This window comes from Carassius carassius, unplaced genomic scaffold (assembly GCF_963082965.1).
Source record: "Carassius carassius unplaced genomic scaffold, fCarCar2.1 SCAFFOLD_61, whole genome shotgun sequence".
Classification (NCBI taxonomy): Eukaryota; Metazoa; Chordata; class Actinopteri; order Cypriniformes; family Cyprinidae; genus Carassius; species Carassius carassius.
The window spans coordinates 695045-716109 of NW_026775074.1; the positions used below are offsets into that span (position 1 = coordinate 695045).

General features: G+C 44.4%; 3 non-coding genes and 2 pseudogenes across 3 annotated transcripts; all 5 read left to right on the forward strand.

The window, feature by feature from the left end:
- The first annotated feature begins 241 nt into the window (after positions 1-241).
- LOC132134705 (U2 spliceosomal RNA) lies at positions 242-417 on the forward strand (annotated as a pseudogene).
- A 351-nt stretch (positions 418-768) lies between these two features.
- LOC132134621 (U1 spliceosomal RNA) lies at positions 769-932 on the forward strand. Its single transcript, XR_009429676.1, has one exon. It is a non-coding gene; the product is annotated as a U1 spliceosomal RNA (small nuclear RNA).
- A 4719-nt stretch (positions 933-5651) lies between these two features.
- LOC132134703 (U2 spliceosomal RNA) lies at positions 5652-5830 on the forward strand (annotated as a pseudogene).
- Positions 5831-6181: 351 nt separating this feature from the next.
- On the forward strand, positions 6182-6345 carry LOC132134777 (U1 spliceosomal RNA). Its single transcript, XR_009429768.1, has one exon. It is a non-coding gene; the product is annotated as a U1 spliceosomal RNA (small nuclear RNA).
- A 13540-nt stretch (positions 6346-19885) lies between these two features.
- LOC132134736 (U1 spliceosomal RNA) lies at positions 19886-20049 on the forward strand. The gene has a single exon (XR_009429735.1). It is a non-coding gene; the product is annotated as a U1 spliceosomal RNA (small nuclear RNA).
- Positions 20050-21065: the final 1016 nt, after the last annotated feature.

The window sequence follows — 21065 nt, forward strand, 5'->3', positions numbered from 1 at the left end:
TTTTTAAATTTGTATTTTACTTTTGAAACCGATCGCACCTTTTAAACACACCTCAAATATGGACTTTTAAAAACAAGCAAAACACTGTGGTTTTAATCAAATGTTTTTTAACAATGATTGTTTCTTTCATTTTACCATGTGTATTTATTATATATTATATGGCTTGTTTTAATGTGTGCTTGAAAAGAAAAATGTGTGTGAAAGTAAAAATGCAAATGGAAAAAATGTAACTGTTGACAATAAAACTTTTTCGAAAGAAAAAAAATCTGTTCTTATCAGTTTAATATCTGATACGTCCCCCATCCGGGGACTACATATTAAATGGATTTTTAGATCATGGAGCTGGAGCGGGGCTTGCTCCGTCCACTCCAAGCATCGGCCTGGTATTGCAGTGTCTCCAGGAACGGTGTGCTTTCCCTTTTTGGGGATTGCCGTTTATTGTGTCGAATAGCAGAACAAGGAATGAGATCTGCCATGCTGTGGTGTATTGCGAACTTTTTTCCTGATGCGCCCTCCTGGGGTCTTGGACTCTTCCACGAACGATGCACCCACCTGAGGTCTTTCACAGACGAGGTGATGCATCGAATCAGGTGTGTTTGGTTAAAGAGAGTCATCTAAAACCGGCGTTGGGAAGCACCGGCCCATGAGCTTGGCAGTTTCCAGGCCAGTAACGGAAGGCACCCGTCCTTCCTTTCCTGGAGGGGGTCTAACCATTGGTGTGGACGGTAGAGACACAAATCATACCTCTGGCTGATCGCCTGGGCCTTCATACTTACCTGGCAAGGGATACACCATGATCAAGAAGGCGGTTCACCCAGGGCGAGGCTTGGCCATTGCACTCCGGCCATGCTGACCCCTGCGAATTCCCCAAATGCGGGAATCTCGACTGCATAATTTATGGTAGTGGGGGACTGCGTTCGCGCTCTCCCCTGAAATTGTTGGTGAAACAAAGCAGAAGAGGTTTTTTCCAGGTTTTTTTTTTTTTTGCATTTCAGAATGGGGAGTTCTATCACATGCGAGGTATGTGTTGTGCGCCTGTGAAACAAAGTCAGTCACGCTCTTGAAAAATCGGACCTTGGTGGGTGGTTCAGTTCGAATATAGCACAGACCTTACTTTGAAAGTCGATTGGACTGACTGCAGCCTAGCTGTAGCTGTCTCCATGTTGTTTGATTGTCCTTTTTCAATTGGTATTAATTTTGTTGTCGCTTACAGCGCCACCGAGTGGCCTGTCGCAGCGCCCTTTTTCACCTGGCCTCTGACTGAGCCCCTGCACAGGTGTGCCGATTTGGGTGAAGGGATCTCATTCCTTCCTGGAGTTATAGCCATTCGAGCCATCTCGGACAAGCCACCTTAGCACGTTTTGAGGTCCCCTCGCCAAGGTGAATGGAAATTTCCACTTTTTTGGGATGATTATTGACAGACAGACTCCAGAGAAGCTTTCTGTGCTGCTTTGGGTGGGACTGGGCCAAATACCTGGCGCTAGGTTGCAAAAGAAGGTTTTTGACAAAATCCCAAATACACGAAAATTCTGTGAGCGAAAAGCCAATCTGAGACCTGCGTCTGGTTCGGCTCGAGCCAAGGATTCCCATGACATAAGGCACGTGGCTCTGTGACGAACCGTTTGGGAGTTACGAGCGATGCCGTACTTTCCGTCGCTGCAGTGCCAGTGTCAGGCCGAGAGTGACGAGGCCCGGTGACGTTGCACACAGGGGAGGGTACTACCATCCCCCAGCGTTTTTAGGTCCCCCAGACTTACCAAAGCCGAGATGGGCATCGCCGTGTCCGGCTTCCTCCCCGCTGCGTCTTAGCGGCATCGCTCCTCGGCCTTTTGGCTAAGATCAAGTGCAGCGACGATTGCTATGTCGAGCGGAGATGGTACTTTGCCGACCATGATGGCGTGGTTGAAGAATACTGTACGGATTCAAGTGCTTCAGAATGCTGTCCGGTTTGTAAAGGAAAACTTCAGGAGGGAATTTGTGGTCGTGGACGTCTTGAAAGGAGTCTTCAATGTAGCAGCTTCTTCAGTGTTCTGTCTTCAGGATTTCACAGCACTAGGATTTATGGATCTGACCTTCTTCAATCTAACGGACTGTGTGAGTTTTTTTGAGTCTTGGGGGAAGAAAAAGCACAAGTTGTTGGAAGGATTGAGTTTGCACCCTTTGTTTGCACAGGATTACTTACCTCTCACAGTCCATCTGTATAATCCTTTTGTTGAGGATGTGGAGGTAATGACTTTCCTTGAGAGGCACTGTGAGGTTGTGAAAGGAGGTGAGCGTGTGAGGGATCGGTTTGGGATTTGGACTGGAAAGAGGCGTTTTTTTGTGAAGCTCCGGGTGGATTCAGCGGTCCCTGGAAGCCTGGTTCACCTACCAGGGTCCATTTCCATTGGGCCTAACAGGGGCTTTCTCTACTACCCTGGGCAGCCCATGTATTGCAGGAGATGTGGTGGAGAAGGACACGTTAAAACAGACTGTGAAGGACAGCGCTGTCGGTTTTGTGGGAAGGCAGACCACGTTGCTTCGGCCTGCCCCGCACCAAAGCTTTGTAGCCTTTGCGGCAAGGCCGATCATCTTTACGTACCTGTCCATCAAGAAACAAATCATATGCGAGCATATTGAAGGAAGGTGATGATCTGCAGGCGGACCTGGATGCCATTCTTAGCAGTCTACCAGCAGAAAGGGAGAGGCATCTTCAACAAGCGACAGGTGCGAGTGATCAGAGAAGTATGAGTGCATCAAGTCAGGAGTGTACTGGTATGAAGGAACAAGTGGATGGAGCCGTGGGGGATCTGAAGTGGAGGATGAATGTAACATACCTCCAGGACCAAACCTTTTGTAAGGTTTTCCGGGTATTATTTGCTGGGTGGTGTAATTTAAAAGGATTCTACCAGTCACATTCTGACTGGTGGGAAGGGGTGAAGGAGAGGATTAGGTTTTTTTTGCAGGGCATGGGGTTTAGCTTTGGGGCAGGCTAAGAGGAATCAAGTGCGTCAATGGACTAAAGAATTGCAAGTTTTATGCTCTCAAGGTCTATTGAGCACTGGTCAAGGGTGGAAGAAAGCCAAACTCTTGCAGGATTCTTTGAATGAACATTATAGAGGAGAAGCACAGAAGTTTGTTGTGCAGTCAGGTGTATGTCAGCGTGTGCTAGATGAAAGGCCTACAAAGTTTTTCTTTTCTACTGTGAAGAGCAGGCAGAAGCGTAGCAGTATGGAATGTTTAAATACAGAGAAGGGTAAGGTCTACTCAGTTGAAGGAATGCTGAAGGCTTCAGTTGCCTTTTATAAGGAGCTGTTTGCGAATAGAGAAGTAAGAGAGTCAACAGCGGAGGGGTTTTTAGAGGATCTGGACAGGACCTTGGATAAAGTGGAGGCAGGCAGGTTAGAGAAGGAGGTCACCTTGAAGGAAGTAGAGGTAGCAATTAAGTCCTTGAAGAGAGGCACGTCTCCAGGTGGTGATGGTCTACCGGCTGAATTTTATCAAGCCTTTTTGCCTTTAGTAGGCACTGAACTGATTAAAGTTTATCAGGAAAGTCTGGAAGTGGGGAAATTGCCTTTGTCTATGAGGAGGGGGTTGGTGACCCTCCTGCATAAGAAAAATAGTAAGGAGGATTTGGCAAATTGGCGGCCAATAACTTTACTTACTACTGATTATAAGATTCTGGCAAAAGTCTTAACCATACGGCTTAAGGGGGTGTTAGATTTGGTGGTTCATCCAGATCAAACTTGTGGGGTCCCAGGAAGATCAGGCAGCCTCAATTTAGTTTTGGTCCGGGACTTAATCAGTTGGGCTGAGCAACGTCAGCTTCCTTTGGCAATCCTGAGCCTTGACCAGGAAAAGGCCTTTGATAGGGTTAGCCATTCTTTTTTGTGGTCAGTGTTGGAGAAGCTTGGGTTTGGCCCAGGGTTCATAGCCTGGGTCCAGCTTTTGTATAGTGAGGCTTTCAGTCAGATTAGGATAAACGGGTTCTATTCTGAACCAGTGAAACAGTTGGGTGGTGTGAGGCAAGGGTGTCCTTTGTCACCCTTGTGTTATATACTGTCTTTAGAGCCTCTGATTAGTCGACTACGATTAAAAGCAGCTTTGACTGGTGTAGTAATGCCAGGTGGAGGAGGGTTAAGGCCAAAAGTGTTAGCTTACGCAGATGATATGACAGTCTTTTTGACCACTGAAAAAGATTTTGTAGTGACAGGAGATATTTTGCATAGTTTTTCAGAAGCCACAGGTGCCAAGATAAACGTCAGTAAATCTTCAGTGATGTTTGTAGGACGGTGGAGTAAGAGGACTGTGGTTCCAGGAGGGTATACCTTGTGTCAGGATGGCATTAAAATTTTGGGTGTTCGCTTTTTCAAGGTGAATAGTGCACAACAAAATTGGGAGGGGCTGTTGGAATCTTTACAGTCTAAAGTAAGCCGGTGGAGTGTTAGGGATCTGTCACTATGGGGTAGAGTACAGGTAGTGAAGGCAGATGTGTTGCCCAGTATTAACTATCTGGCTTATGTTTTTCCCCTACCTTTTTGGCAGGGGAGGAGAATGGAGAAGTTGATTTTTTCTTTTATTTGGAGAGGGAGGACTGAGTTAGTATCAAGAGCGCAGATGTTTCGTCCTCTGGGTGAGGGAGGCAGAGGGGTGCCATGCCTCCCTTGGAAGGTTACGGCTTTGTTTATTGCTTTTGCAGCTCGCCTAGTGGTACAGGCTCTAGAGCATAAAGCACATGTGTTGGCTCACTTTTGGTTGGGCTGGCCTTTGAGGCATTTAACAGGGTGGAGTAATAGGGTACCTTGGTCACTGGATAGGCCTGAACATTATAAAGTGGCGGCAGACATCATTAAAGGGAATCCTTGGTGCTTGGAAGAGTCACTGTTGTTAAATCATAGGAAGCTGTATGATAGGTTGAAGGAGAGCTCTGTTAAGGAAGCTAGAGAGGCAGGGCCTCCAATTGAAGTGAACTGGTTGTCCTTGCAACCAGATTATTTGGTAGGGAGGTGTAAGGATGTGAACTGGTTGGCAGCATTAGGGAGGCTTCCAGTACGGGAGCGTTTATATAGGCATGGTCAGGGCAGATCTCCTTTGTGCCCAGTGGGTTGCGGGGAAGAAGAGACAATTGAGCACGCCTTGTGGTCATGTCCAGGAGCAGTGGCTTTATGGAAAGCAGTCACTGGCTGGTGGAGAGAGTGGGGAGGACCATTGATTACCCGGGACTTAGTGTTGTATGGAGTAGGGTTGGGAAATATAGAGAACAATCAGAGAAGAGTAGTATGGGTTACTATCTCAGAAGGGAAGCGTATCTTATGGGACTGGCGACTAAGGTGCCTGAGGAAGCAGTTGCCTGGTTTAGAACCTCAAAAGTTATTTTCAACACTTTTGGCTAGTTTGGTGAAAGAGGTAAATGGGTATAAGGTCGTTCATGGGGAGGAGGGGATGAGGGCTGTATGGGGGGGGCTCCCTCGGGTAGGGGTGGGATAAAGTCTTGGGTTTTAAAAATTTAGTACTGGTTATGAGGTTCTGATTGTAATGTGTTGTATCTTCCCTTTATGAAATGATTTTTGAGTTCGGAATGATTTTTTAGTTCTGTAGGCTTGGGACATGTATGTTCAGAAAATATGTATGCCTTTGTTGCAAGTGATTAATTTGTAAATTTGTATGAGTGTATGGATTTAATAAAAAAATAAAAAAATCTGTTCTTATCAGTTTAATATCTGATACGTCCCCCATCCGGGGACTACATATTAAATGGATTTTTAGATCACGGAGCTGGAGCCGGGGCTTGCTCCGCCCACTCCAAGCATCGGCCTGGTATTGCAGTGTCTCCAGGAACGGTGTGCTTTCCCTTTTTGGGGATTGCCGTTTATTGTGTCGAATAGCAGAACAAGGAATGAGATCTGCCATGCTGTGGTGTATTGCGAACTTTTTTCCTGATGCGCCCTCCTGGGGTCTTGGACTCTTCCATGAACGATGCACCCACCTGAGGTCTTTCACAGACGAGGTGATGCATCGAATCAGGTGTGTTTGGTTAAAGAGAGTCATCTAAAACCGGCGTTGGGAAGCACCGGCCCATGAGCTTGGCAGTTTCCAGGCCAGTAACGGAAGGCACCCGTCCTTCCTTTCCTGGAGGGGGGCTAACCGTTGGTGTGGACGGTAGAGACGCAAATCATACCTCTGGCTAACCGCCTGGGCCTTCATACTTACCTGGCAGGGGAGACACCATGATCAAGAAGGCGGTTCACCCAGGGCGAGGCTTGCCCATTGCACTCCGGCCATGCTGACCTCTGCGAATTCCCCAAATGCGGGAATCTCGACTGCATAATTTATGGTAGTGGGGGACTGCGTTCGCGCTCTCCCCTGAAATTCTTGGTGAAACAAAGCAGAAGAGGTTTTTTCCAGGTTTTTTTTTTTTTTGCATTTCAGAATGGGGAGTTCTGTCACATGCGAGGTATGTGTTGTGCGCCTGTGAAACAAAGTCAGTTACACTCTTGAAAAATCGGACCCTGGTGGGTGGTTCAGTTCGAATATAGCACAGACCTTACTTTGAAAGTCGATTGGACTGACTGCAGCCTAGCTGTAGCTGTCTCCATGTTGTTTGGTTGTCCTTTTTCAATTGGTATTAATTTTGTTGTCGCTTACAGCGCCACCGAGTGGCCTGTCGCAGCGCCCTTTTTCACCTTGCTTCTGACTGAGCCCCTGCACAGGTGTGCCGATTTGGGTGAAGGGATCTCATTCCTTCCTGGAGTTATAGCCATTCGAGCCATCTCGGACACGCCACGTTAGCACGTTTTGAGGTCCCCTCGCCAAGGTGAATGGAAATTTCCACTTTTTTGGGATGATTATTGACAGGCAGACTCCAGAGAAGCTTTCTGTGCTGCTTTGGGTGGGACTGGGCCAAATACCTGGCGCTAGGTTGCAAAAGAAGGTTTTCGACAAAATCCCAAATACCCGAAAATTTTGTCAGAGCGACGAGCCAATCTGAGACCTGCGTCTGGTTCGGCTCGAGCCAAGGATTCCCATTACATAAGGCACGTGGCTCTGCGACGAACCGTTTGGGAGTTACGAGCGATGTCGTACTTTCCGTCACTGCAGTGCCAGCGTCAGGCCGAGCGTGACGAGTCCCGGTGACGTTGCAGACAGGGGAGGGTACTACCATCCCCCAGCGTTTTTAGGTCCCCCAGACTTACCAAAGCCGAGATGGGCATCGCCGTGTCCGGCTTCCTGCCCGCTGCGTCTTAGCGGCATCGCTTCTCGGCCTTTTGGCTAAGATCACGTACCTTGTCAGACGGTTTAGACTGCGATCGCCTCTTGGAGGTTTCCTGACTCGAGATCTTTTTATATCTTGAGTCACACAACTTCGAGAGGTACATTGAACTCTGCTGCTTCGGGCTCCAACACGTTTTAAGGTAAGGTCTTTTAATTATTTATTTGGTTATTTATTATTGTATTTATTGTTGTTTTAAGTTTCTAGGCTGTTGGTGCCTCCATCATGTCGGCTGCCCGTGCCGGCGTGCGGAGGCACCACAGCGTGCGCTTTTGTTTTAAAGAGGTGAATGGCCAGCTCCTAGGGATGTCACGTCTTGACTTCTCCAGAAAGTCCTTTTTTTTTTGGAGCGTCCATTCAGGTATAAGTTTGAGGGCTCGTGTACGTGGGTTAAGGGGACCTGCGCGCTGACCCCAAAAAAATTTTGACGGATGCGGCGTCGATGTCTGCCGGCCCACGGGAGACCCCTGACCGGCGCAGGAGGATCTGGACCCCCGAGGGGCCCCGCGGAAGCCCACCCAAATTTGAGGCCCCTACATGCCATTCAGCACTTCTCCACAGGGTGGCGCACGGAGCAGTACACCTCAGGTTTAAAACAGTGGCATTTACCCGAATGGGGGGTGTACGATTTTTTTGCCCACGAAACCTATATTTGTCCATTTGACCTTTAAAGTTACAGAATGACCACGGAACCGATGCGGACCCCCATCGGACCCCCAACCCGGGTCCCACGAACCCATTATTTGTCCATTTGACCATTATATTCACACAATGACTGCGGATCATCTGCAGACCCCTTGCGGACCCCCACCCTGGGTCCCACGAACCCCGTATTTGTCCATTTGACCATTATATTCACACAATGACTGCGGATCATCTGCGGACCACTTGCGGACCCCCACCCTGGGTCCCACGAACCCACTATTTGTCCATTTGACCATTATGTTCACACAATGACTGCGGATCATCAGCGGACCACTTGCGGACCCCCACCCTGGGTCCCACGAACCCACTATTTGTCCATTTGACCATTATATTCACGGAATGACCACGGATCACATCCGGAACATTTGCGGACATATCCAAAATTGTGGTGAATGTTAACCAAAATGTCACAGATTTTGCCAAGCTGTAACTCCGCCAAAACGGGGCCAAACTGCACCAAACTCGGGTCAGAGTAAGAACTCCAGAAGGCCTACCGAACACCGCTGCCCCCCCCATCCATAACACCCCGGGGGCGGAGTTATGGCCCCCCACATTTTTGATAGTCAAATGGAAGGAAGAGACCTAGCGACTTGAAACTTGGTGACTTGATAGCCCTCGAAGGGCCCTCTCTGAAGCCACCTCCCCCAAGTCGATAGACCCCCGGGGGCTAGAGATATGGACCCGCAAATGCAAAAAGTCCCAAAATTTGACCGGCCATAACTCACTCGGAAAGAAGGGAAACAACACCAAACTCTGGTCAAAATTAGACCTTTGGGAGCTCTATCCGACGACACCAGCCCCATGTTCCTATGACCCCGGGCGTCCGAGTTACGGCCCCCCAAAATGTGGGATTTGAACCGTTATAACTCAGGAACCGGACCACCCAGGAACTCGAGGGTGGTCGCATACGGTAGGTAATTTCAGCCCCGGGGTCCACCGCTTCGTGGAGATATTAGCAAGAGAATAGTACCATCCACCCCCCTCGCACCTACTCATCCATGCCGGCCAGGGTGCACCCTCCCCGGCTAGAGAAGGCAGCTCGAGGGGGGTGGAAGTCGGAAGAAAATTTTTTTTATGAGGCCTAGAGAAAACAGTTGTACTGTACTCAGGGCACTCAAAGGAATCCATTTTTGTAAGTTTTATCCCATAATACTGTAGAAATATGCATAGAAAAAATGTTGGATTTTGGTTCATTTGCACCACAAATGTTGCAAGTCTTGCAGTATATTAAATAGCAATATTTTTTATTGTCAGTCTATTTCTCAAATCACTTCTAGTCTAATGAACTACACATGGGGCTATTTCATTTGTCACTTAACAGTTACTTTATTTGAAATCTTCCTAATTCCAATTTATCCATAATGTATTGTAAAATACGTTTTATAAAACAAGAGTGCACACTTTGCAGTCTATTTCTCATTCCACTTTTAGTCCAAACAACTTCAAATGGGACTATTTCCTTGGTCACTGACCAGTCTATTTCTCATTCCACTCATAGTCTAATGAACTACATATGGCACTATTTCATGGATCACTTGCCAGTCTATTTCTCATTAATTTTCTAGTCTAATAAACTACATATGGCACTATTTCCTTGATCACTTGCCAGTCTATTTCTCATTCAAAACTTTTAGTCTAATAAACTACAAAAAGTACTATATCCTTGGTCACTTACCAGTCTATTTCTCATTCCTTTTCTAGTCTAATAAACAATACATTTCACTATTTCAGTCTATTTCTCATTCAACTTCTAGTCTAATAATCAGTTTAACTGGTGATGATGATCGGCCTGAATAAATTTGAAATAGAAGTGTATTAATGTGAAAACATATGGCACTATTTCATGGATCACTTGCCAGTCTATTTCTCATTCATTTTTATAGTGTAATAAACTACATATGGCACTATTTCCTTGATCACTTGCCAGTTTATTTCTTATTCAAACTTTTAGTCTAATAAGCTACAAAAAGTACTATTTCCTTGGTTACTTACCAGACTATTTCTCATTCCTTTTCTAGTCTAATAAACAATACATTTCACTATTTCAGTCTATTTCTCATTCAACTTCTAGTCTAATAATCAGTTTAACTGGTGATGATGATCGGCCTGAATAAATTTGAAATAGAAGTGTATTAATGTGAAAACATATGGCACTATTTCATGGATCACTTGCCAGTCTATTTCTCAGTAATTTTATAGTCTAATAAACTACATATGGCACTATTTGCTTGATCCCTTGCCAGTCTATTTCTTATTCAAAACTTTTGGTCTAATAAACTACAAAAAGTACTGTTTCCTTGGTCACTTACCAGTCAATTTCTCATTCCTTTTCTAGTCTAATAAACAATACATTTCACTATTTCAGTCTATTTCTCATTCAACTTCTAGTCTAATAATCAGTTTAACTGGTTATGATGATCGGCCTGAATACATTTGAAATAGAAGTGTATTAATGTGAAAACATATGGCACTATTTCATGGATCACTTGCCAGTCTATTTCTCATTCATTTCATAGTCTAATAAACTACATATGGCACTATTTCCTTGATCACTTGCCAGTCTATTTCTTATTCAAAACTTTTAGTCTAATAAACTACAAAAAGTACTATTTCCTTGGTCACTTACCAGTCTATTTCTCATTCCTTTTCTAGTCTAATAAACAATACATTTCACTATTTCAGTCTATTTCTCATTCAACTTCTAGTCTAATAATCAGTTTAACTGGTGATGATGATCGGCCTGAATAAGTTTGAAATAGAAGTGTATTAATGTGAAAACATATGGCACTATTTCATGGATCACTTGCCAGTCTATTTCTCATTCATTTTTATAGTCTAATAAACTACATATGGCACTATTTCCTTGATCACTTGCCAGTTTATTTCTTATGCAAACTTTTAGTCTAATAAGCTACAAAAAGTACTATTTCCTTGGTCACTTACCAGACTATTTCTCATTCCTTTTCTAGTCTAATAAACAATACATTTCACTATTTCAGTCTATTTCTCATTCAACTTCTAGTCTAATAATCAGTTTAACTGGTGATGATGATCGGCCTGAATAAATTTGAAATAGAAGTGTATTAATGTGAAAACATATGGCACTATTTCATGGATCACTTGCCAGTCTATTTCTCAGTAATTTTATAGTCTAATAAACTACATATGGCACTATTTGCCTGATCCCTTGCCAGTCTATTTCTTATTCAAAACTTTTAGTCTAATAAACTACAAAAAGTACTATTTCCTTAGTCACTTACCAGTCAATTTCTCATTCCTTTTCTAGTCTAATAAACAATACATTTCACTATTTCAGTCTATTTCTCATTCAACTTCTAGTCTAATAATCAGTTTAACTGGTTATGATGATCGGCCTGAATACATTTGAAATAGAAGTGTATTTATGTGAAAACATCCTAATTTCAAGTTATTCAAAATATAGTAAAATATGTTTTTATTAAACATTTTATGTATAGAAATACTATATATTTATTATGTATTTATTACATATACCTTTTTATTTACACACACAATATATAAATATGTTTAAATTATTTTTATTACATGTAATATATATGTGTGTGTGTGTGTGTGTGTGTGTGTGTGTGTGTGTGTGTGTGTGTGTGTGTGTGTGTGTGTGTGTGTGAGTGTGTGTGAGTGTGTGTAAAGTAATGACACCTTAATTCAATTTCAAATATTTATTGAACTTTTTGTTTTGCAGACATTGTAAAGTCAAAATCAAAAATGCCTCAAAGTTCTGTACAAAAAAACACAATATATAAAAAGTATAATAGGAAACATGCATTATATAAGAAAAATAAAATAAATAAATAAACATGTTCAGAAAGATTCAGAGCAAACTGACATTAACCTTAACTATAACTATTTACAAAAAAAAGAAAAAAGAAAAAAGAAAAATGGAACAGGCTATCAAAACAAATAAAAAGATAACCTTACTTTTTTATCGTAGAAATAAAAGCAGTAGAACAATTATCATAAAAAATATCAAAACAAACAATTTAAATAGCTACATAAATTATTTACGGGATTTTTTTTTAAATTTCTCCAGTCTCTTTTTTTACTTGCTGCACCAGCTTTTTAGACGCTATTTCCTGTGGTGATTTAAGTGGGGAGTTCTTCACCATCAGTCTGCGTCTGAGGACCATCTTCATTAATGTGCTTCTTTCCTTATAGAAATAATAAGAAAGGCAAAGTGTTAGTGAACATGTCTACTTGTCACAAACAGTTAAACCAATCCATGGGAAATTGTACTTACTGAAGCAGATTTCCCAGACTTCTGGCCTTCTTCGGCATCGGGAGGGCTGTCGGAGAGCGTTGGGCTGGTGGATGAGGACTTTTCCTCAGCTGGCATCTTGTGGGGTTTTGTCGTCTTTCTTCTCTTGGCACCTTGCTGCCTTGGACTATCAGCTTCCTCACCCACCACAGCTGTATCAAAGAGGCGACGGTGTTCTGCTGCCTGCTTTGCATTAAGGTTGAGGGCATAAAACCTGTCAGCTGTGGTGGTGTCGTGGCACATGAACTGTGCCACTTTGTGCCTATCTTCCGGGCAGTGAGTTTTCTTTGCCTTTTTGGAGAGAGAACAGCATAGGCAAAGAGTTAGAAAAAAACACACCAGAAACTCATAAAGCCGGGACAAGTACAGGAATGCTTACATGGGTGGCGATGGCAGTCCTCACATCAGTAAATGTGGGTGTGCCTGGTAACCCCATGCTCGCCCACGCATCCTGAAAATACTTGTTCAAGTTTTTGCAGGAGCTGGCCTTTGAGGTAAAGAAGAAGTAGTTTGCAACTCGTCCCCCTACCAAGTTGGACCGGAGTGAAAGGAATTCCTCAAGCCACCCATACTCCTCCTGGTCCAGGGCCAGCTGGGCTGCACCAAAGGCCTGGTTGGTCTTGTGGGCTGATATCTTTAGAAACAGTGTGAAGTGGCATAAGCTGAGTTTTATTTTAAAGAAAACCATGTGGACAACGAGAGACAGAGAGAAAGAGAACCACTCACATTAATGACAAAGTGGCCTTCTGTAGCTGTCGCACGGGCATCCTCCACCTCTTTAATTGTTAAATTTTGGAACACCCCTCCGTGGTGACCATAAATGCTGGCCCAGTAAGTGGTGAGGTGTCCATAAAAAGACCATTGGTCCTTTTTCTCAGGACTAGTCTTCAGACGATCTTCACAGAAAAAAAGAGAAGCATAAAGGATCACATTGATCGCCAAATAATGAGAGGAGAAAGGATTCAAAAACTTACCCAGAATCTCAGAAATAATTTTTTTGGCAGAGTCCCGGCAAGCTCGCAGTGTGGCTTTAGGGATCAGGCGGGCCTCCTTGGCTTGTTTTACAGCCAGCTCGTGGACTGCCACGCTGCGCTTTACTGGGCGGGTCAAGTTCTGGATTTCCCTCCTAATCCCAATGAAAGCCACACGGGAGAGCCGGCATGTGGGCGGCGGGGTCTCATTAAGATATTTGAGGAACTGTGCCACATTTTTTAGGTAATGGTGCAGAGTTGGCTCTGCAATGTTGCATTTCCTTAAAAAAGACAGCCAGGACCGGACCTTTGCCCTGTTGTCCAAAAACATCAAGCTGGCCAGATTGGTCTGGCCAGCTGACATATATGAAATAAAAATTTTTATTCTAAAAATCTTTGAGGACACATTATTTATTAATTTCGGAGTGGGGTTGATGCCCTCCCAGTGGGCCCTGGACTCCTCAATGAGCTGATCTGCAAAAAGAAAGCACAAGAGAAGGACCAGGGGTCTCATTTATAAAACTATGCGTAGGATCTTTACTAAAAGTTTACGTGCGCCCAAAAGCCAAAAATGGCGTACGTCAAAAAATATTCCGATTTATAAAACCGTGCGTACGCACACCTGTAAGCAATGTTCCCTTTATAAATCACAGATCACCCGCAGATGTGCGTACGTGAACCAGCCTCATATCCCGCCCTGTACACGCCCATTTTTAACCATAAATAGTCAATGCAAATCACCTCATGATTGCTGATCAGCATGTAAATGAGAGTGGAATCCCATATATACCTGGAAAACTGGCATGCGACCCGCCAATTAATTAATCCAAGAAAGTGAAAACGTGCATTTCTGTTAGCCTAATTTTAATAATGGCGACAGGTGAGAAAAGAGGAAAAAAACGTAATTTCTCAGATACTGAGATTGAAACACTTGTAGGGGAGGTGGAGGCTCGGAAAACTGTGTTATTTGGTGGCCACAGCAGTGGGGTCACTAATAAAAAGAAGCAGTGCGAGTGGCAAAGTATTGCTTCTGCCGTCAATTGTGTCAGTGGGACAGAACGGACAGTTGCAGAATTAAAGAAAAAATGGTCCGACCTGAAGGTATACAAATTTTTTTTTTACCAACATATTACATTTGTGTTTTATTAGGCTATATACCTATATAAATAGCAATATTGATTTTCAAAAAGTTTTATTTACATGTGCTTACAGTATGCAAAATATGTGAAATAAAGATTCTCATTCATTCAAGGTGGAGGCAAAGAGAAAACTGTCCTCCCACCGCCAGAGCGTGGCTGCAACTGGTGGGGGCCCATGTACAGCTGATCTCACATCAGTGGACAGCAAAATCGCGGCTATAATTGGGGAGGTCAGCGTGTGTGGTATTGTGTCGGAAAAGGAGGGAGACACTGACGTGACTGAAACCACAGAGGAGCAAGGTTAAACCGATTTTTAATCATTAACGCTGTACATTTGAGTGTGTGGGGTGATAAATGGATAAATGTTGCCAATTGTTTGTCCTCCAGTCCTTCCGGAGTCTGAAGCTGTAAATGAACAGGAGGTTCAGGGTGAGGGGTTCTCAGATGCAGATGCACAGCGTCCGGCTCAAAGCAGTGCCCCTTCTGCGTCTGGCACGTCCAAAAGTGGTCGGGTACTCACTGACGCAGTCCTGCAGTTACAGCGAGAGACAATAAACGCTGTCAACAGGGTTGCAGATGAGCTACGGCAGATGAGAGAAGTGATGCAAGAAATTGCACAATCATTAAAAGATGCAGTTAAAACATGAACCTTGAGTTTTGTCTTTCTTTACAAACGCCGCATGACATCCTCACGGATTCTTGCACCTCGTTGATATCCCTCTTGTCGGCCAGGGGGCTGTGGCTCGGGGTCGTAATGCTGGGGTAGAGGGAGATCAGGAGGGAGAGGAATACCGTTTCTCAGTGCTATATTGTGCAAAACACCACACGCCCTGACAATCTTGCACACTTTTGCTGGATGGTATAAAAGTCTGCCACCCGAGGCATCCAGAGCACGCCATCTGCATTTCAGGATGCCGATGGCACGCTCCACAACTGCGCGGGCACGAGAGTGGACCTCGTTATAATGAGTTTCCTCTGCGCTCTGCGGGTTTAAAAATGGGGTGAGGAGCCAGCGTCTCAGGGGGTAGCCACTGTCGCCTGCAGGTTATAATTATATTAAAAACAAAATTGTTACAGTTTCTACTTTTTAATATTGTTAAACTCACCAAGAAGCCAGCCATCACGTACTGCGCCTGCATTTAGTCTGTTCCCTACACTGCTATGTGTCAAGATAAAGGAATCATGTGTTGAACCAGGCCAGCGTGCCACAATGTTTGTGAGGGTCATGTTGGAGTCACATATGATTTGCACATTAATAGAATGCACATGCTTTCTATTAACATAAGCAAATTCATTTTCAGATGGTGCCCTTATAGCAACATGAGTGCAGTCAATTGCGCCGATTACATTTGGGAAACCAGACATTGCTGCAAATTGCGTTTTAATTTCGGCCTGTTCTCGCACAGTGTAGGGGAACCTGATGTATCGACTAACCATATTAAGTATACCATTTAAAACGACAGATATTATGGCACTCAGGGACGGCTGTGATATACCAGACCTATAGGGTGAGATGATAGATTCCAATAGAATTATTTCATATACAAAAAGGTCTTAGAGACAAATTTGAGGATTACTTATAGTTTTTTTATATTATTAATTTACCTGTCTGCCAATTCCCGCTGGAAACAGCCGGTTGCCAAGAACCCCAGAGTGGTGAGGACTTGTATTTGGACTGGGATGGCATGGTTCCGGCGTGTTGCCCTCTCTAATACTGGACCCAATTCAGCACATAGATCCAAGAGCACAGCTCTAGGGAATCTAAATCGGCTTATTAGCCAGTCATCATCATGGGCCAGGAAATCATCATGGTCCCTGAAAACTCGTTCTCTCCTTATTCTGCCATTAGCGTAATCCTCCAACAGTGCCAGGAGTGCCATCATGAAGCATTACATACCCGGGTCACCGGAGAATTTATATGTTTCTAGCAAATAGACTGATCGTTAACACCTTGACAAAATCACTTAATTAATTTGTGGGCGAAAATTTAAGACGAAAATGTTATAGTGAACACATGCTTCTTGACGGTTTTGTAATGAACACCGTAATAGTTAGGACCGATGATGAGTAGCGATTGTGCTTCATGACTGTATTTGCAGACTTTGACATTTTATGATATAGGCTATGTACATTAAGGAAAATATTTCCTTTTTACACTGTGTTCTGCAGTTCTCTAATAAAAGGGTATTTCATGCTATTCTGTAGGCTATCACATGTATCGCGCCATGTCCTCCTGTGCTCCCGTTGTGGACAATGTGACTGTAAGGCAGCGCTGATTATTATTTTATTTTACTTTTAATACATTTTGAATTACGTTTGGATTTTACTAGATGTATATAGCCTAAAACAATCGGCACAAATAACACTGTTGGATTTAATCTTCATGATAATGTGGATATAACGTATGAAATGGAGTGAAAATTAAATGTCATTCATTCTTATAATCGTTCTTCTCACATTTATTTTCTACAATCTAACTTCAGTTCACGACCTCACCATCGGTGTCGCCAATTCCCTTTGTCTCCAGAATGTGCGTACGCACGGCTCAAAGTTTGCTTAAAGGTGCGCACATTCTCCCGTCAAGTTTGTTTTTTATAGATCACAACCTTTGCGTGGGAACTGGCGTACGTACGTTTCCAGCCCCGTTTTGTGCGTACGCACGCTTTATAAATGAGGCCCCAGGTGAGTCAGGTCGATAACATAGAGGTAAACACTAACAAACATTATTATTATTATTATTATATTAAATTAAATTAAATTAAATATATAATAAACTATATTATACATATATATATATATATATATATATATATATACATACATAATATGTGTGTGCATATGTATAATTATATTACTATAATTTTCTAGTCTAATAAACTACAAATGGTACTATTTCCTTCGTCACTTATCAGTCTATTTCTCATTTCCCTTGTAGTCTAACAAACTATAAATGGGGCTATTTCCTTGGTTCACTTACCAGTCTATTTCTAATTCAACTTCTAGTCTAATCAACAACAAATGAGATTATTTCCTTGGTTCACTTACCAGTCTATTTCTCAGGTAACTTCTAGTCTAATAATCTACAAATAGGAGATTTATTAATGAAAGTTATTGTATGGTGTTATCAAAGTGACAAGTGTCATACTCACTTAGGGCTGGCACGTGGTCCGGAAAGGGGTATGGTGCATCGGAGGAGTGGGCCTTCTTTGAAGGCCCGGCGACCTCCTCCTCGGGTCCTGTGGCTGGCTCTGCCTCAGGCCTGGTGGCTGGCTCTTCATCTAGTCTGTCAACCTGCGACTCTGAGCACTCCTCCTCCCCAGGGCTGTTGAGGGCCGATAGCAGACTATGTGTTGCCCGTGCAACCTGCCTAGAGGGGGTGGGATTTGACCGCTTCCTCAGCTGCCGGTACCGCCGTGAGAAGCTCTCCCAGAAGCAATGGATAGGAGAAGCTTGCGCTCCTTCACATTCCGCACCTTGTGAAAAACACGAAGGTGTTGGCTTAGCTGATTATAGCCACGAAAGCACAAGGGACAGTCGTCCAAAGCCATATCTACTTTTGTTAAAACACTAAAGGATGAATAGCAAAAGGATGAATGCAAGGGACACTGCCCAAGCATTGGTTACTTATATAACTTTTTAGGTCCCATTTGTAGTCTGTTAATACAACTTTGAGTCTAATACATTAGAGAGCACAATTTGCAGTCTATTTCTCATTACACTTCTAGTTTAATAAACTACAAATTTGACTATTCCTTTGATTCACTCACCAGTCTATTTTCCATTCTTTTTCTAGTCTAATAAACTACAAATGGGACTATTCCCTTGGATCACTTACCAGTCTATTTCTCATTCAACTTCTAGTCTAATAAACTACAAATAGTACTATTTCCTTGGTCACCTACCAGTCTAGTTCTCATTCATTTTCTAGTCTGATAAACTACAAATATGACTATTTCCTTGATTCAGTTACCAGTCTATTTTTCATACCACCTCTAGTCTAAGAAACTACAAATGGAACTATTTTCTTGGTCACTTACCAGTCTATTTGTCATTCCACTTTTAGTCTAATAAACTGTAAATTACCTTGGTCCCTTACCAGTCTATTTCCCATTCATTTTCTAGTCTAATGACTAATGACATCCACCCCCCTCGCACCTACTCATCCATGCCGGCCAGGGTGCACCCTCCCCGGCTAGAGAAGGCAGCTTGAGGGGGGTGGAAGTCGGAAGAAAATTTTTTTATGAGGCCTAGAGAAAACACTTGTACTGCACTCAGGGCACTCAGGGAATCCATTTTAGTAAGTTTTATCCCATTATACTGTAGAAATATGCATAGAAAAACGTCAGACCAGGGGGCCGTCTATCCGACGACACTAGCCCCATGTCCCTATGACCCCGGGGGTCAAAACGGCCAAAACGGGGCCAAACTGCACCAAACTCAGGACGGAGTAAGACCTCCAGAAGGCCTACCGAACACCGCTGTCCCCCCATCCATAACACCCCGGGGGGCGAATTTATGGCCCCCCACATTTTTGATAGTCAAATGGAAGGAAGAGACCTAGCGACTTGAAACTCGGTGACTTGATAGCCCTCAAAGGGCCCTCTCTGAAGCCACCTCCCACAAGTCGATAGACCCCGGGGGCCAGAGATACGGGCCCGCAAATGCAAAAAGTCCCAAAATTTGACCGGCCATAACTCACCCAAAGAGAGGGGAAAAAACACCAAACTCTGGTCAAAATTAGACCTTTGGGAGCTCTATCCGACGACACTAGCCCCATGTCCCTATGACCCCGGGGGTCCGAGTTACGGCCCCCCAAAATGTGGAATTTGAACCGTTATAACTCAGGAACTGGACCACCCAGGAACTCGAGGATGGTCGCATACGGTAGGCCCCTCGACCCCTAGGGATCCCCCGAATTTAGCAAAAAAATAGTACCATCCACCCCCCTCGTACCTACTCATCCATGCCGGCCAGGGTGCACGCTCCCTGGCTAGAAAAGGCAGCTCGAGGGGGGTGGAAGTCGGAAGAAATTTTTTTATGAGGCCTAGAGAAAACAGTTGTACTGTACTCAGGGCACTCAGAGGAATCCATTTTTGTAAGTTTTATCCCATAATACTGTAGAATTTGCATAAAAATGAGCGTTGAATTTTGGCACACATGTGCACCACATGTGGTGCGTATCTCACTTTTCATTAAATAGCAACTGTATTTGCAACAAGGAATGAGATCTGCCATGCAGTGGTGTATTGCGAACTTTTTTCCTGATGCGCCCTCCTGGGGTCTTGGACTCTTCCACGAATGATGCACCCACCTGAGGTCTTTCACAGACGAGGTGATGCACCGAATCAGGTGTGTTTGGTTAAAGAGAGTCATCTAAAACCGGCGTTGGGAAGCCCCGGCCCATGAGCTTGGCAGTTTCCAGGCCAGTAACGGAAGGCACCCATCCTTCCTTTCCTGGAGGGGGGCTAACCGTTGGTGTGGACGTTAGAGACGCAAATCATACCTCTGGCTGACCGCCTGGGCCTTCATACTTACCTGGCAGGGGAGACACCATGATCAAGAAGGCGGTTCACCCAGGGCGAGGCTTGCCCATTGCACTCCGGCCATGCTGACCCCTGCGAATTCCCCAAATGCGGGAATCTCGACTGCATAATTTATGGTAGTGGGGGACTGCGTTCGCGCTCTCCCCTGAAATTGTTGGTGAAACAAAGCAGAAGAGGTTTTTTTTGCGTTTTGCGTTTTTTTTTTCGTTTCAGAATGGGGAGTTCTGTCACATGCGAGGTATGTGTTGTGCGCCTGTGAAACAAAGTCAGTTACGCTCTTGAAAAATCGGACCCTGGTGGGTGGTTCAGTTCGAATATAGCACAGACCTTACTTTGAAAGTCGATTGGACTGACTGCAGCCTAGCTGTAGCTGTCTCCATGTTGTTTGGTTGTCCTTTTTCAATTGGTATTAATTTTGTTGTCGCTTACAGCGCCACCGAGTGGCCTGTCGCAGCGCCCTTTTTCACCTGGCCTCTGACTGAGCCCCTGCACAGGTGTGCCGATTTGGGTGAAGGGATCTCATTCCTTCCTGGAGTTATAGCCATTCGAAGCCATCTCGGACACGCCACCTTAGCACGTTTTGAGGTCCCCTCGCCAAGGTGAATGGAAATTTCCACTTTTTTGGGATGATTATTGACAGGCAGACTCCAAAGAAGCTTTCTGTGCTGCTTTGGGTGGGACTGGGCCAAATACCTGGCGGCGCTAGGTTGCAAAAGAAGGTTTTCGACAAAATCCCAAATCCCCGAAATTCCGTCAGAGCGACGAGCCAATCTGAGACCTGCGTCTGGTTCGGCTCGAGCCAAGGATTCCCATGACATAAGGCACGTGGCTCTGCGACGAACCGTTTGGGAATTACGAGCGATGCCGTACTTTCCGTCGCTGCAGTGCCAGCGTCAGGCCGAGCGTGACGAGGCCCGGTGACGTTGCAGACAGGGGAGGGTACTACCATCCCCCAGCGTTTTTAGGTCCCCCAGACTTACCAAAGCCGAGATGGGCATCGCCGTGTCCGGCTTCCTCCCCGCTGCGTCTTAGCGGCATCGCTTCACGGCCTTTTGGCTAAGATCACATATCTTGTCGGACGGTTGAGACTGCGATCGCCTCTTGGAGGTTTCCTGACTAGAGATCTTTTTATATCTTGAGTAACACAACTTCGAGAGGTACATT